This window comes from Lissotriton vulgaris, chromosome 4_1, assembly GCF_964263255.1.
Source record: "Lissotriton vulgaris chromosome 4_1, aLisVul1.2, whole genome shotgun sequence".
NCBI lineage: Eukaryota > Metazoa > Chordata > Amphibia > Caudata > Salamandridae > Lissotriton > Lissotriton vulgaris.
The window spans coordinates 469,448,520-469,461,388 of record NC_141691.1 but is presented as its reverse complement, the minus strand read 5'-3'; positions in this window follow the sequence as shown (position 1 = coordinate 469,461,388).

The following is a 12,869-nucleotide window of genomic DNA, read 5'->3' as shown; positions in this document are numbered from 1 at the left end:
CTGGGATGTCCGGGGCTGAAATGGGTTCATCTAGGTCTAGATGGCAGCATCCAGCAGATGGAGTCAAGCAGTGCCCAGATCTCTACGGCATGTCTTTTGGGGAGCGGGTTTGGAATAGGATGCAGTTGAGGTAGTCGGGTCTGGTTCATGAGAGTCATGCTGTTGGTGGGCCTGGTGTACAGAGACAGGCGGCAGGAGAAGCCCTAGTTGTGGCAAGAGAATGGGCCTTGGCTGTAGTTCCATGACACGAGGTGGCACGCAGTGGAACATCCTGGGTTGAGAATGTGGAGGGTGCTGGAGTCGTAGTTGTGGAGGCTGCTGGAACCAGGGTCCATGGTGCTGGGTGCGGACGGACATATATGATCTTGCCATTGGCGAGATGTAACAACAATGTTATTTACATTATCTGGTAAAATGTAAGCAATTGTTTTTTGTTATTCTGGTCTGCCTGCAGCCATGGAACAATGGATATGTTCCTAAAGAGTATGTTTGTTTCCAGGATATATTCCTGATTCCATCACGGGAAAGAGATTATCAAAAAGCTATATGATGGAAATACATGTTGGTAAATATAACAGTCACTGTTGTTTCCATGCAATGGTCAGCCATTAATTTGATGGATGCGACAATTGAAAATCAAGCGAAAAGGCATGATAAAATAAAACATCAAGGGGCACATGCATCAAGGGTTTTTGCATTCGTAAACGGTGTGAATCGCAAAATTCGGCCGTTTGCGAATGCAAATCCCTTTTTTGGGATGCATTAAGGTTTTTGCTTTTTCGCAATTTGAGAAATCGCAGTGTGAGTAAAGCAGGCATATAAGTCAGTTTGTCTGTATGGGAAGGCTCCAAGCTTTGCAATATACTGTAATGCTGGTATACCATTTTTGTTGATGTCAAACTGCATGCTGGTTTTTATTAATTATCAGGTGGGATTTTGAATATTCAGTTTCAATATCTAACAAAGTATCTCAATATGATGTATATGGTTCGTAATAATTGTTTATTTGCTGAAGATTGTTCTAAAGGGGCACGTTAAAATTGACTTGATGAAGGTGGCTATTATTCTGAGAACACCACCAAAACGCGTAGACTCTTGGGATAAACTAAATCCAGTGCACAGGCCAGCACGTGTAATAAGGAAATTTGTATTACTTACATGCCAAGCAAGGTACTTTTCAATTTGGATTACTTCAGGGACCACTAATAAGTGCACAGTCTCACATAATATCTTGCTCAACAGGCTGCATGAGATCGGTTTCAAGGGTAGAGCTCTTGATTAGTTAGCTCCCTTCCTAGTCTACTTAAATTAGTACAAAAAATGTGCTAACCTAGAACTAATTGCAATACAATTTCTGTGAGTGGATTCGTATTGAAAATTTTCTGTAGAAAACAATGGTGAAAAGTCTACCACTCTATCATGACGCGTTAATCCAAAATGGTGGATTTTTAAAAATGGTTGCCCATTATTTGTGATATGGGGTATAAGTGTTTATATGCCTATGTGTGGTATCATTTTATATGTTTTTAGGGACAGGAAAGTCAAAAATAACATCAAAATTTTTTCTGATGACCATAATATCAAATTGGGATTAATACAAGAAACAATGATAATTATATGTTAATATGCCAAACATAGTTTTGACATTATATTTTATTTAAATTATTTTAACATCATTTGAAAACGATAAACACATTTCAACTAGATAATATAGCACTTCTCAATATGACACTGACAAATGAAAATTGTTAAAGAGATAAATTCAAACAGCAGTCCTTAGTATAGGAATAGTATGATTTCAATCATCGTCCATGTCCAGTTCCATGGAATTTCAACAGCTTATTCCTCGACAATCTGTGCATGCATCTGTGCACACTATTCTCTGTCCTTTGCATATACATTACAGAGTCGCACATTGATTCTTGATACCGCCACATTTCACAAATTTTAATAAATGATCTGGTGCTGGTGCTTGACTCATTCTAATGGGAGCCAATCTTCCATCTTTCACTTCAAATCCCCACTGTAATGGATCCATATGAATACCCATCCACTGCTGCACCTGATGATATACTCTGAGCGAATTAAATTTGCAGGCATCCTCTGTAGGAGGCAAGACTTCTTGTTTCACATGTATTGTTGATTTTGTTGCCTTTGAATTGAAAGTTCGAAATCTCCTATCATGTAGTGTGCTGTCTCCTGTTATTCCTCCATGCAACGATATAATAGCATTAAGACCAGCATTTTCAATTTCTTCTGTTGATTTTTGAGAAGTTTGGAATACCGCAGCAATTTCTTTGAAGCTGCCTGATTTTCTTAGCAACTTTATGGAGTCACGAATTTCGGAGGACTTTCAGATAGTTCCACAAGGACAGTTATAGTATGTCCTCTTTCTGCTGCAGCTGAACATTCAAAACGAAGAACTTCTGAATAGGAGCTCCAGAATCCCATATGATTTACTGCTTCAACAACAAATATCAAGCTTGTGTTGTCATGTAATTGAAATGCGAGCCCTAACTGCAGCGGTGCAACTAAGACTTGTAGGCACACAGCTTGAATCATTGCCTGTCCTATAGAAGCTACTTCTCTCTCTCTGTTGGTTTTATCAGTAACAAAAGCTGATAATAAGAGCCTTAACGAACCAGGAATATAGCTCACGTTATAGTCAACACTACTCATGTATTTCAATGGGTGGATATATTTCTGGTTCAACAGGGATGTCTTTAATATAATTTCTTATTATTTCAGCAGCTGCCATAAGGAGATTGTTTTGATCCTTATCAACATCTTCATGGCTATGACTGTGGTATTCTTGCAATGCATGAGCAGATGTATTTTTAAAAGTAACAACATCAGCAGTCCCTGCAACTGTTCCTATGAAGATTTCATCTTCAAAATGCTCTTTGAGTTTTTGTTTCATATACTTCGAACCGTATCGTTCGCTATCTTCTAGCAGTAATTCTCACATTTTATGAACAAGTTCTTTAACTGTAGTTTGTTCTTCATCATTTTCCTCCATGTATTTAACTACTTGAAGAAAAGTTTCCTGGCGAACTGAGTCCTCTGGTTGACTTGAAGATAATGGAGGGTTATCAGTGAACTGCCCGGGAATGAATTTTCCAGCATAAAAATTGACGTAACACTGTTTGTGGTAGCATGGATCGGCAGCATATAAAGCAGACACATTTTGGATACTGTCCATTCATCATTGCGTTCGTTGCATTTTTGTAAAACTGATGATTTGAATTCAACTGTTTGTGCATTAAACCACACATTTTGTTTCCTCTCCCTGAAGTATATACTTATCTCAGTATCACAGAATTTTTTTTTTTCTAAAATCAAACGGGGTTTCACACGACCGTAGAACATGAGAAGTTGTGGGATCTGATTCTTTCTCCTGGAACGGAGCACCTGCTTTATTTTATCTATTAGTGCTTCCTGTTGAAGCTAATTTAGTAACTATTTTAGGATGGCGCTGGCAGCTTGCCGGCGCCATCCTAAAATAGTTACACCAACTTCAAGCTTGAAGGCTTGAACTTTTGCCCCCCGGATCCGCCGCTCGAGGATTTGCGGATTTTCGGTAAATTCGCGGGAGTTCGCGGATTGCGGATTTACCGAAAATCCGCAAAATCCGCGAGCGGAATGGATTTTGCGCTCACCCTTATCTAGCACCCCTCACATACCACATAGACACTCATGCACAGATACAGGTTCTCAGACAACCAATCAATAAACCATATAGGCACTCATGTATCTATTCACCAACCCATGAAGCCACTTACACACCAACTGACAGACTGATACAGACATTCACAAAGATTAACCACTCACCCATACATTCACTGAGACATGTATAATCACTCACATATACAGTAAGTCACGCACCAACTAAATCATACATACAGACACTTAAACACCCACTGCTTCATCAATCCACCTTGGTGTATATATGTATATTTAACACTCACACACGTTTTAGAAACACTCACAGTCACAGGATTATGTCATGAGTGATGTCAGTCACCATGTCATGAGTGATGTAGTGTGTAAGGTCATAAGCAGTGCATTGCGGGGGGCGCGGGTTATGGTTAGCGGAGCTAACTACAACTGCTGAATTTCTCTGGTCTTATACGAGAGAAATGTCCACCTAACTATCACATCCTTGTAACCTTTGTTTTATTCAGTAAATATCTGAGGTTATTTTAATCCTATTTCTTAAATAGAACAGCCCTGTAACCTTTTGTTTCTCCAGTGAATATATATAGATATATACATATTGCCAAAGTACATTTATGTGTGTTACATATAGTAAATTACTGGTCAATATTATATTTTTATTAGTTTGTCCTTAATATCCCATCCCTTTGATATTCTCAGGTGTCATATTCAGAATCCACACATTTTTGGTGCTCATGGCGGTCTTAATGTCTCTACCTATGGGAAACACCCCTATCATCATCTGCATCTCAGCCAGTAAGTGATCCACTGACAAAGATTGCATAAAAGCAATGATAAACCCTTCCAATACCTGATTGAAGAAATGATCACTGGTGTGAGCAGCTTGTCAGATGGCATCTAGCCTTCACTGTTTGCGATGTACTGTGTTACTAAGGAGCCCATTGCAGATTGAATGGTAACATAGGTATAATGAATCATGATATACATAGTGCCACAAGGCATACTTTTTATATCAATACTCTTACATTATGATATCATGGTCACATTCTTTGATACGTGAGACCAGAGAAACTCTGGTATCATCCCAAATTGGCACACACTGATGTTGTGTATCCTTAGTTTAAGAAAACACTTTCATTCCATGTTCGTTCTAGTTCATCATTTATTGCATGGTTTCAAGTTAACTTTAGATCATTTCATTTCAAATCTCTTCATGATTGTCAGCGTACATAATCAGGCAATATCAAGGTGTGTCCAATGCATTTCGGGCATTAAAAAAGCATGCCCTTCATCAGGGAATTTGACACTAGAAACAATGGTATAAGTAAATATTAGAATAAGCGGTTAACATGCTGTTCGTCATATTCACTTCTAAAATACCACAAAGAAAAATCATATGCTAATAAAGTTACATGATTTACATCACATGCATGTCATGCAATTTTAAAGAGTGAACAGTGGTGTGGGAAAGTGTCGGGGATTGTGGTTGTGCTACGTGCGTTAAATTCTACAGGGTTCAGAAGTTGACTTACGTGCCTGTAGTCAAACGGTGGTTGAAAATCTAAAAAGAATGAATAAACGTCAAAAAATTACATCCTAGCTGGTAAGCGCCCAAAGTTTGGCTGTGCGCTCCAATATGTCATAATGTGTGCACCGAAACTAACCTGAAAGGTTTGCGGAATGGCGTATTATCCGATTCTCGTCTTTTCGACTCGCCAGTGAAGCAAGAAGCTTCCCGCGGTAATACATTCAAAACTTCCGCGGTCATGTGATGGTAAAAGTGAAGAAAGACTTACGATCTAGTCTCTTCATGTTAAAAAAAGAGCCGGGTGGTCAGATTACAATGAGCTTTGTGTCGGGTAGATGCTTAAAAACATCAAATTAGTTTCTATGCGGCTTCTCGAGTTTCCTGTGATAAAATAATCATTTGAAGGAAGGTAAAAATAAACGTAATGATAAACGTGAAAAGTGAAGCTCAGGGGATCGAACTGGCTACTGGGTGGTTGTGTTGAGTAGTGTGCTATTAGTTGAGCTAGCATGAACGTGATGAAGTCAGGTGGAAAACTAGGTTGTGTAGTGTCAGTGATGTTAGGAACGTACACATTAACATTAAGATCGATTTCCAGAGCAATTCTATTACAGATAACAAGAAAATTCTATTCTTTCATTTAACCCCATGGGTTTCTGGGTTGACAGTTTATGGATCCAATGGTTCTCTCGTCTTAAAAGCAATTTGTTGTTGTTTGTCCCTTCGTGTTTGTGAACAGTCTCTAGAACAATAAACTTGACTTGGGACACATTGTGTTGTTGTTCTACAAAATGTGCGGAAAGAGCTGACTTCAAATTCTTTAGTCTGATATTGGATTTGTGTTCTGTCAAGCGCACCTTGATGCGTCTCTCCGTTTTCCTAACGTACATTTTACCACACGGGCATTTGATCCCGTATATTAAGTTACTGGAGTCACAGGTGGCATTGACTCGTAGTTTTATTGGGTAACCCTGTGTTGGATGGTTGATGGTGTGTCCTCTAATAATGTTATTGCAGTTGCCACAATTGAGGCAGGGTTTAGTTCCGTGATGTGTAGTGGGATCTTTTGGTTTGCTTTGTAGAATTTCACCTAGGTTTTTGGCTCTTGTATAAGCAAATAGCGGGGGTTGGCTGAATGCTTTGTTGAAATCTGGTTCAAAGTTAAGGATGGTCCAGTGCTTCATAATTATTTGTTTGAATTTTCTTCTGTTAGTAGAATATTTTGAGACCACTACTATCTGAGTTTGCTCAGATTTTAAGGTTGGTGTCAAAAGTTTTGTTCTTTCCATGTTGTCAATTTTGTTTTTTGTTTCTTCCACTAGGTTCTTTGGGTAACCTCTTTTCAAAAACTTGTTTGACATCTCTCTGAGTCTTAAGTTGAGGGTGGTTTGGTTTGAAGTTATTCTTTTGACCCTTGCCATTTGCGAATAAGGTACATTTCTGGTCAGGTTTGGTTCATGGAAGCTAGAATGCAATAGCATGTTGTTCCTGTCAGTTGGTTTGACGTAGAGGTCTGTATTGAATCCATCTGGGGTTATTGTAACTTTGACGTCTAGAAAATTCACAGATGTTTCAGTGATATCCCAAGTAAGTTGGATCCTTTGATCAATGGAGTTGAAAATGTTAAGTTGGGTTCTTAATTTCTCCTCCGACTCTGTCCATATGATGAAAAAATCATCAATATACCTTGTTATCATTTTCAAATGATTTGTCCAGTTGGTGTCGTTTAGTATATATTGGGTTTCGTACCAATGCATGAAAGTGTTCGCGTACACAGGTGCGGCCGAATTGCCCATTGCCATCCCTGTAAGTTGTTGGTACCATTTATCATGAACTCTGAAGTAGCTATGATATAAGGTAAATTGCATGAGCTCCATCAGAAACAATTGCAAGTCATGGTCTACATCCGTATTCAAAATGGCTGATTCTATTGCTTCAATACCCATATTGTGGGGTATGTTTGTATATAGGCTGCAAACATCAGCAGTACATAGCAATATTTTTTCATTGGGGTTGAGTTTGATTTGTTGTAGTTTGAGCAAAAATTGCGTGGTGTCCTTTATGTATGTTTGGGTAGATTGTACCCATGGTTGAAGGTACTTGTCAATTAGTTGTCCTATTGGTTGGTGTATGCTCCCTCTGGTGGAAACGATGGGTCTCATAGGGGGGTTTCTGAGGTTTTTATGGATTTTAGGCACCATTCTTAATGTGGGACTTTTGGGGTTACTGGTTATAAGGAAATTCTTCGTCCTTTCAGTGATGGTTCCCTGTTTGTGTGCCCGGTCAATAATGTTCCTTAACGTTTTAGCGTATTCCACGGTGGGGTTGGAATCCAATTCGTTATATGTTGACTTATCACTGACGTGTTCAGTTACTTTTTCGTTGCACATTAAGGTATTCATAATGACAATCGCTCCCCCTTTGTCAGCTTTGGTAAAGGTTATTTGGCCATCGGTTGCTATTCTTCTCAATGTATCCAAATCCTTTTGCGTGATATTTCTGTTTTTGGGGGTGGTATATTTAAGTTTGTGGAGGTCTTGTTTGACAAGGTTTTCAAAAAGGTCCAAAGTCTTGTGACTTGTGGGTGCTTGAAATGAGCTCTGTGGACGTAGTCCTAATAGTTGGTCTTTCTCTTGTGGTGGACGTTCTGGTACAATATTACCAAAAAAATGTCTAAGTTTGAGTTTCCGCATTAGTTTAAAGAAGCTCACTTCTTGTTCCAGGAGATCTGTGTGGGTGGTAGGTACAAATGAAGTTCCTTTTTCCAATAGTTTAAGTTCGTGTGCGTCAAAGTGTTGGTCGCTAATGTTGATAACTAAATGCTCTGAGGTCAATTCTTCTTTGGTTTTTTCTCCATCATCTTGGTTGTTGCTGTGGTGCTCCGAGTGGTCGGCGGGTCCCTTTCTTTCTCCTTTTCCTTTTCTTTTTCCTTTCCCTCTCCTGGGTCTCCTTTTTGCGCTTGGCCCTGGTCTAAAAAAGGACTGCTATCGTGTGTTTGGCTGGTGGTAGCTTCCACAGTTGAGGTTTGTTCTTGTGGTGTTCTTGTGGGTTGGCTTTTTCGTGGTCTTTGAGTTGGTTCGCTGTCTGTCGAGGAGGTATCTGTATTAGAGTTATATGGGCGGTTTCTTCGTTTTTGTGCATACACATCGGCCCATGTGTAAACCTCCCCCAGTTTATAATCCAAGGTGTCCCGCTTGAACTTGCGAATTTTACGTTCAGTAATCTCCCTTGTATGTCGCTCGATTTGGGTTTTGATATCCTCCAAAGTGGTGTTCAATTCATCCTCAGTCATCATTTTTGATAGTTCTGTGGCTGTTTCTTGAATTTCAGTGGAGATTTCCTCCAAGATAGTGGATTGTTCTTGAATGATTAAAAGAATTAGATCCAATGAACACTTATTGAGTATCTCATACCACCGTTCCTGGAATTTTTTGGAATGTTTGCATAGGGAGGGTTTAAGTGCAATTCTTAACCCACGAGGTATACGTTGGTTTCTGTGGTACTTGATGAGTGTACTGGCGTGTAGTTGTTGATTTGTTTTTCTCTTGGATAGGTATAAAAGTTGCTTTATATGTTGCTCCTTTGATCGACTAGATGTTTCCTGTGTTAGCTCCTCCCTGATTAGAGAGTAGATTTGGTCCACATCTTTTTCCTCGAATGCGAAGGTAGAGGCTCTGGCCTCTGTGCTTTTAGATATTTCCTCATAGTTGGACATGGTTCGGTTTCAGGTTCCAATGTTTAGGGGTGCGTGCTATCAGTCCAGTGGGCGCTGTGAGGAACAATACAATAATGTTTGGGGTGATGCACAGCTTATTTTGATTCAACTTTTGTCTTGGTTAAACACTGTTTGTTAGATTTGGTGGTGCTCAATGTGGAGGCGTCGAGGGCCCTACGACGTCAGGTAAACTCTTTGATACGTGAGACCAGAGAAACTCTGGTATCATCCCAAATTGGCACACACTGATGTTGTGTATCCTTAGTTTAAGAAAACACTTTCATTCCATGTTCGTTCTAGTTCATCATTTATTGCATGGTTTCAAGTTAACTTTAGATCATTTCATTTCAAATCTCTTCATGATTGTCAGCGTACATAATCAGGCAATATCAAGGCGTGTCCAATGCATTTCGGGCATTAAAAAAGCATGCCCTTCATCAGGGAATTTGACACTAGAAACAATGGTATAAGTAAATATTAGAATAAGCGGTTAACATGCTGTTCGTCATATTCACTTCTAAAATACCACAAAGAAAAATCATATGCTAATAAAGTTACATGATTTACATCACATGCATGTCATGCAATTTTAAAGAGTGAACAGTGGTGTGGGAAAGTGTCGGGGATTGTGGTTGTGCTACGTGCGTTAAATTCTACAGGGTTCAGAAGTTGACTTACGTGCCTGTAGTCAAACGGTGGTTGAAAATCTAAAAAGAATGAATAAACGTCAAAAAATTACATCCTAGCTGGTAAGCGCCCAAAGTTTGGCTGTGCGCTCCAATATGTCATAATGTGTGCACCGAAACTAACCTGAAAGGTTTGCGGAATGGCGTATTATCCGATTCTCGTCTTTTCGACTCGCCGGTGAAGCAAGAAGCTTCCCGCGGTAATACATTCAAAACTTCAGCGGTCATGTGATGGTACAAGTGAAGAAAGACTTACGATCTAGTCTCTTCATGTTAAAAAAAGAGCCGGGTGGTCAGATTACAATGAGCTTTGTGTCGGGTAGATGCTTAAAAACATCAAATTAGATTCTATGCGGCTTCTCGAGTTTCCTGTGATAAAATAATCATTTGAAGGAAGGTAAAAATAAACGTAATGATAAACGTGAAAAGTGAAGCTCAGGGGATCGAACTGGCTACTGGGTGGTTGTGTTGAGTAGTGTGCTATTAGTTGAGCTAGCATGAACGTGATGAAGTCAGGTGGAAAACTAGGTTGTGTAGTGTCAGTGATGTTAGTGAAGGCCAGCAGAGCAGAGTGGAGAGGCTGGTGGGAGTATAGAAGGAGAGGTGGTGGTTGAGGTATTCAGGCCCAGCAATGTGCAGGCCTTTAAAGGTGTGCATGAGGAGCTTGAAGGTAATTTGTTTGTTGATAGGTAGCCAGTGAAGGTTTCTCAGGTGACCAGTGATGTGGCTGCAGAGGGTGTTGCTCAGAATTAGTCTAATGGAGGCATTTTGGATGGTCTGCTGTTTCCTAAGAAGTTTGTGGGTGGTGCCAGCATAGAGTGTGTTACCGTAGTCAAGTCTTCTGCTGACGAGTGCATGGGTTACCGTTTTCCTGGACTCGTGGGGATCAACTTGAAGATCTTCTGAAGAAGGTGGAGCGTATGCAAGCAGAAGGACGAGGCAGTGATGATTTGGCAGGTCATTGAGAGCACAGAGTCCATGATAATGCTGAGGCTTTGTGCGTGATCCATTAGTGTGGGAGGGGGATCCGAGTGCGGAGGTGGTGGAGCCCATGATAAGGACTTCGGTCTTGTTTGAGTTGAGCTTGAGGCAGCTGTCCTTCATACAGGTAGCGACTACCTTCATCCCATTGTGAAAGTTGTTCTTGGCAGCTGTGGATTCGCCTGCAAGGGAGAGAATCAGCTGGGTGTTATCAGCATAGGAGACAATGTTGAGTCTTTGGCTTCTGTCGATGGCTGCAATTGGAGCAATGTAGATGCTGAAGAGGGTGGGGCCCAGGGAGGATCCCTGAGGCACTCTGCAACTGTCTCTGTCGGTTTTGAGTAGAATGGAGAAGTCTTGCTCTCTGTATTTAGTCAGTGAGGAAGGAGGAGATCCAATCTAGGGATTTTTAACGGAAGCCGGCATTGTGGAGTCTTGCACAGAGGGTGTGGTGCAAGACGGTGCAGAAGGTGGCTGAAGGGTCCAGGAGGATGAGGGCTTCAGTCTTGCCTTGGTCAAGGAGAGTGCAGATATTGTCTGTAGCGGTGAGGTCAGCGCTCTCTGTACTGTGTTTGCCTCTGAAGCCTGACTGGAAGGGGTCCAGCATGTGCTTCACTTCAATGAACCCGGAGAGTTAGGCATTAAAGGCTTTCTCAAGGACTTTGGCTGAGACGGGGAATAGAGAGATGGGTCTGTAGGTCTTGAGGTCTGTCGGGTTAGCATGGTGTTTCTTAAGCAGAGGGTTGATCTTTCTGTGTTTCCAGTTTTCAGGGAAGATGGCAGACTCATATGGAGGAGGTGATGGTGTAGCAGAAATTGGGTGTGATGGAGATGCCGCTTTGTTGAAGATGTGATGAGGGCAGGGATCTACAGGAGCTCCGGAGTGGATGCTCTTCATGATCCGATACAGATGCCTCCTCCCGGCCAGTTGACACAGTCTTTGTGAATGATTTTGTAGCCATTGGGGATTGTGGCTGTGATGTCTGGGGAAGAAATGGGGCTCATCTAGGTCTAGAAGGTGACATCCAGGTGGATAAGGTCTGCAGTATTACCTAGGTCAAGGAGGGTGAAGATTTCATCTGTAGCAGTGAGGAGAGCGGTCTTGGTATTGTGTTTGCTTCTGAAGCCTGACTGGGAGGGGTCCGGCATGTGGTTCATTTCGATGAACTAAGAGACTTGGGCATTGATGGCTTTCTCAATGACTTTGGCTGGGAAGGGCAGTAGAGAGGTGGGTCTGCAGGTCTTGAGGTCTGTCGGTCGACATAGGGTGATGAACCAGAGAGTTGATATTTCCGTGTTTCCAGTCTTCAGGGAAGATGGCAGACTCAATGGAGCAGGTGATGGTGCGGTAGATGTTAGGTCTGATGGAGATGCTGCATTGCTGAAGATGTGATAAGGGCAGGGATCCACGGGAGCTCCAGAGTGGATGCTTGCCTGAGGGTTTCCTGAGGGTGAGCCAGTGTGTCAGAGTAGTGGGAGATTCAACAGATGGAGGTTGTGTGCTGAATTATTGGCGTCCGTGGATGTCAGTGGTGGGGTTTTGCTTGGGGAGATGGTCAGTTGGTCTACGTGTGACCTTGTTCTAGGTTCTGCGAGGATAGTGGTGGGCATGGTGGTAACGTGTGTTTGGTGAAGGAGAAGTGGATGAAGTGGTGGTCAGTCCAATGTGGCTCAGAGGTATGACTAATGAAGATGTTGTTGTATGCAGTGATGATGGGGTTGATCGTGTGACCTTCTGAGTGAGTTGGAAAGGTGACTAGTTGCTTGAGTCCAATGGTGGTGAGGGTTTCTAGTAGGGATGAGGTGTTGTGGTCATTGAAGTTGTCAAGGTGGAAATTGAGGTCTCTGAAGCAGATGTAGTCTGTTGAGGTGGGAGCATGGTGAGTGATGAAGTTGGCTATGGCTTCGCTGAAGGGTATTGGGACCTGGAAGGTCTGTAGATGAGGGTGCTGCAGAGGGTGGCATTTGGGTTGGTCTGGATCTGGAAGTGGAGGTGTTTCGTGTCGGTGAGTGGTAGTCGGAGCTGGTTATGAGCCGGAAGGTTTTTTTTCTCTATGACACCGATGCCTCCACCCGGCCGGTTGACACGGTCCTTGTGAATGATTTTGTAGCCATTGAGAATTGTGGCTGTGATGTCCGGGGCTGAAATGGGTTCATCTAGGTCTAGATGGCAGCATCCAGCAGATGGAGTCAAGCAGTGCCCAGATCTCTACGGCATGTCTTTTGGGGAGCGGGTTTGGAATAGGATGCAGTTGAGGTAGTCGGGTCTGGTTCATGAGAG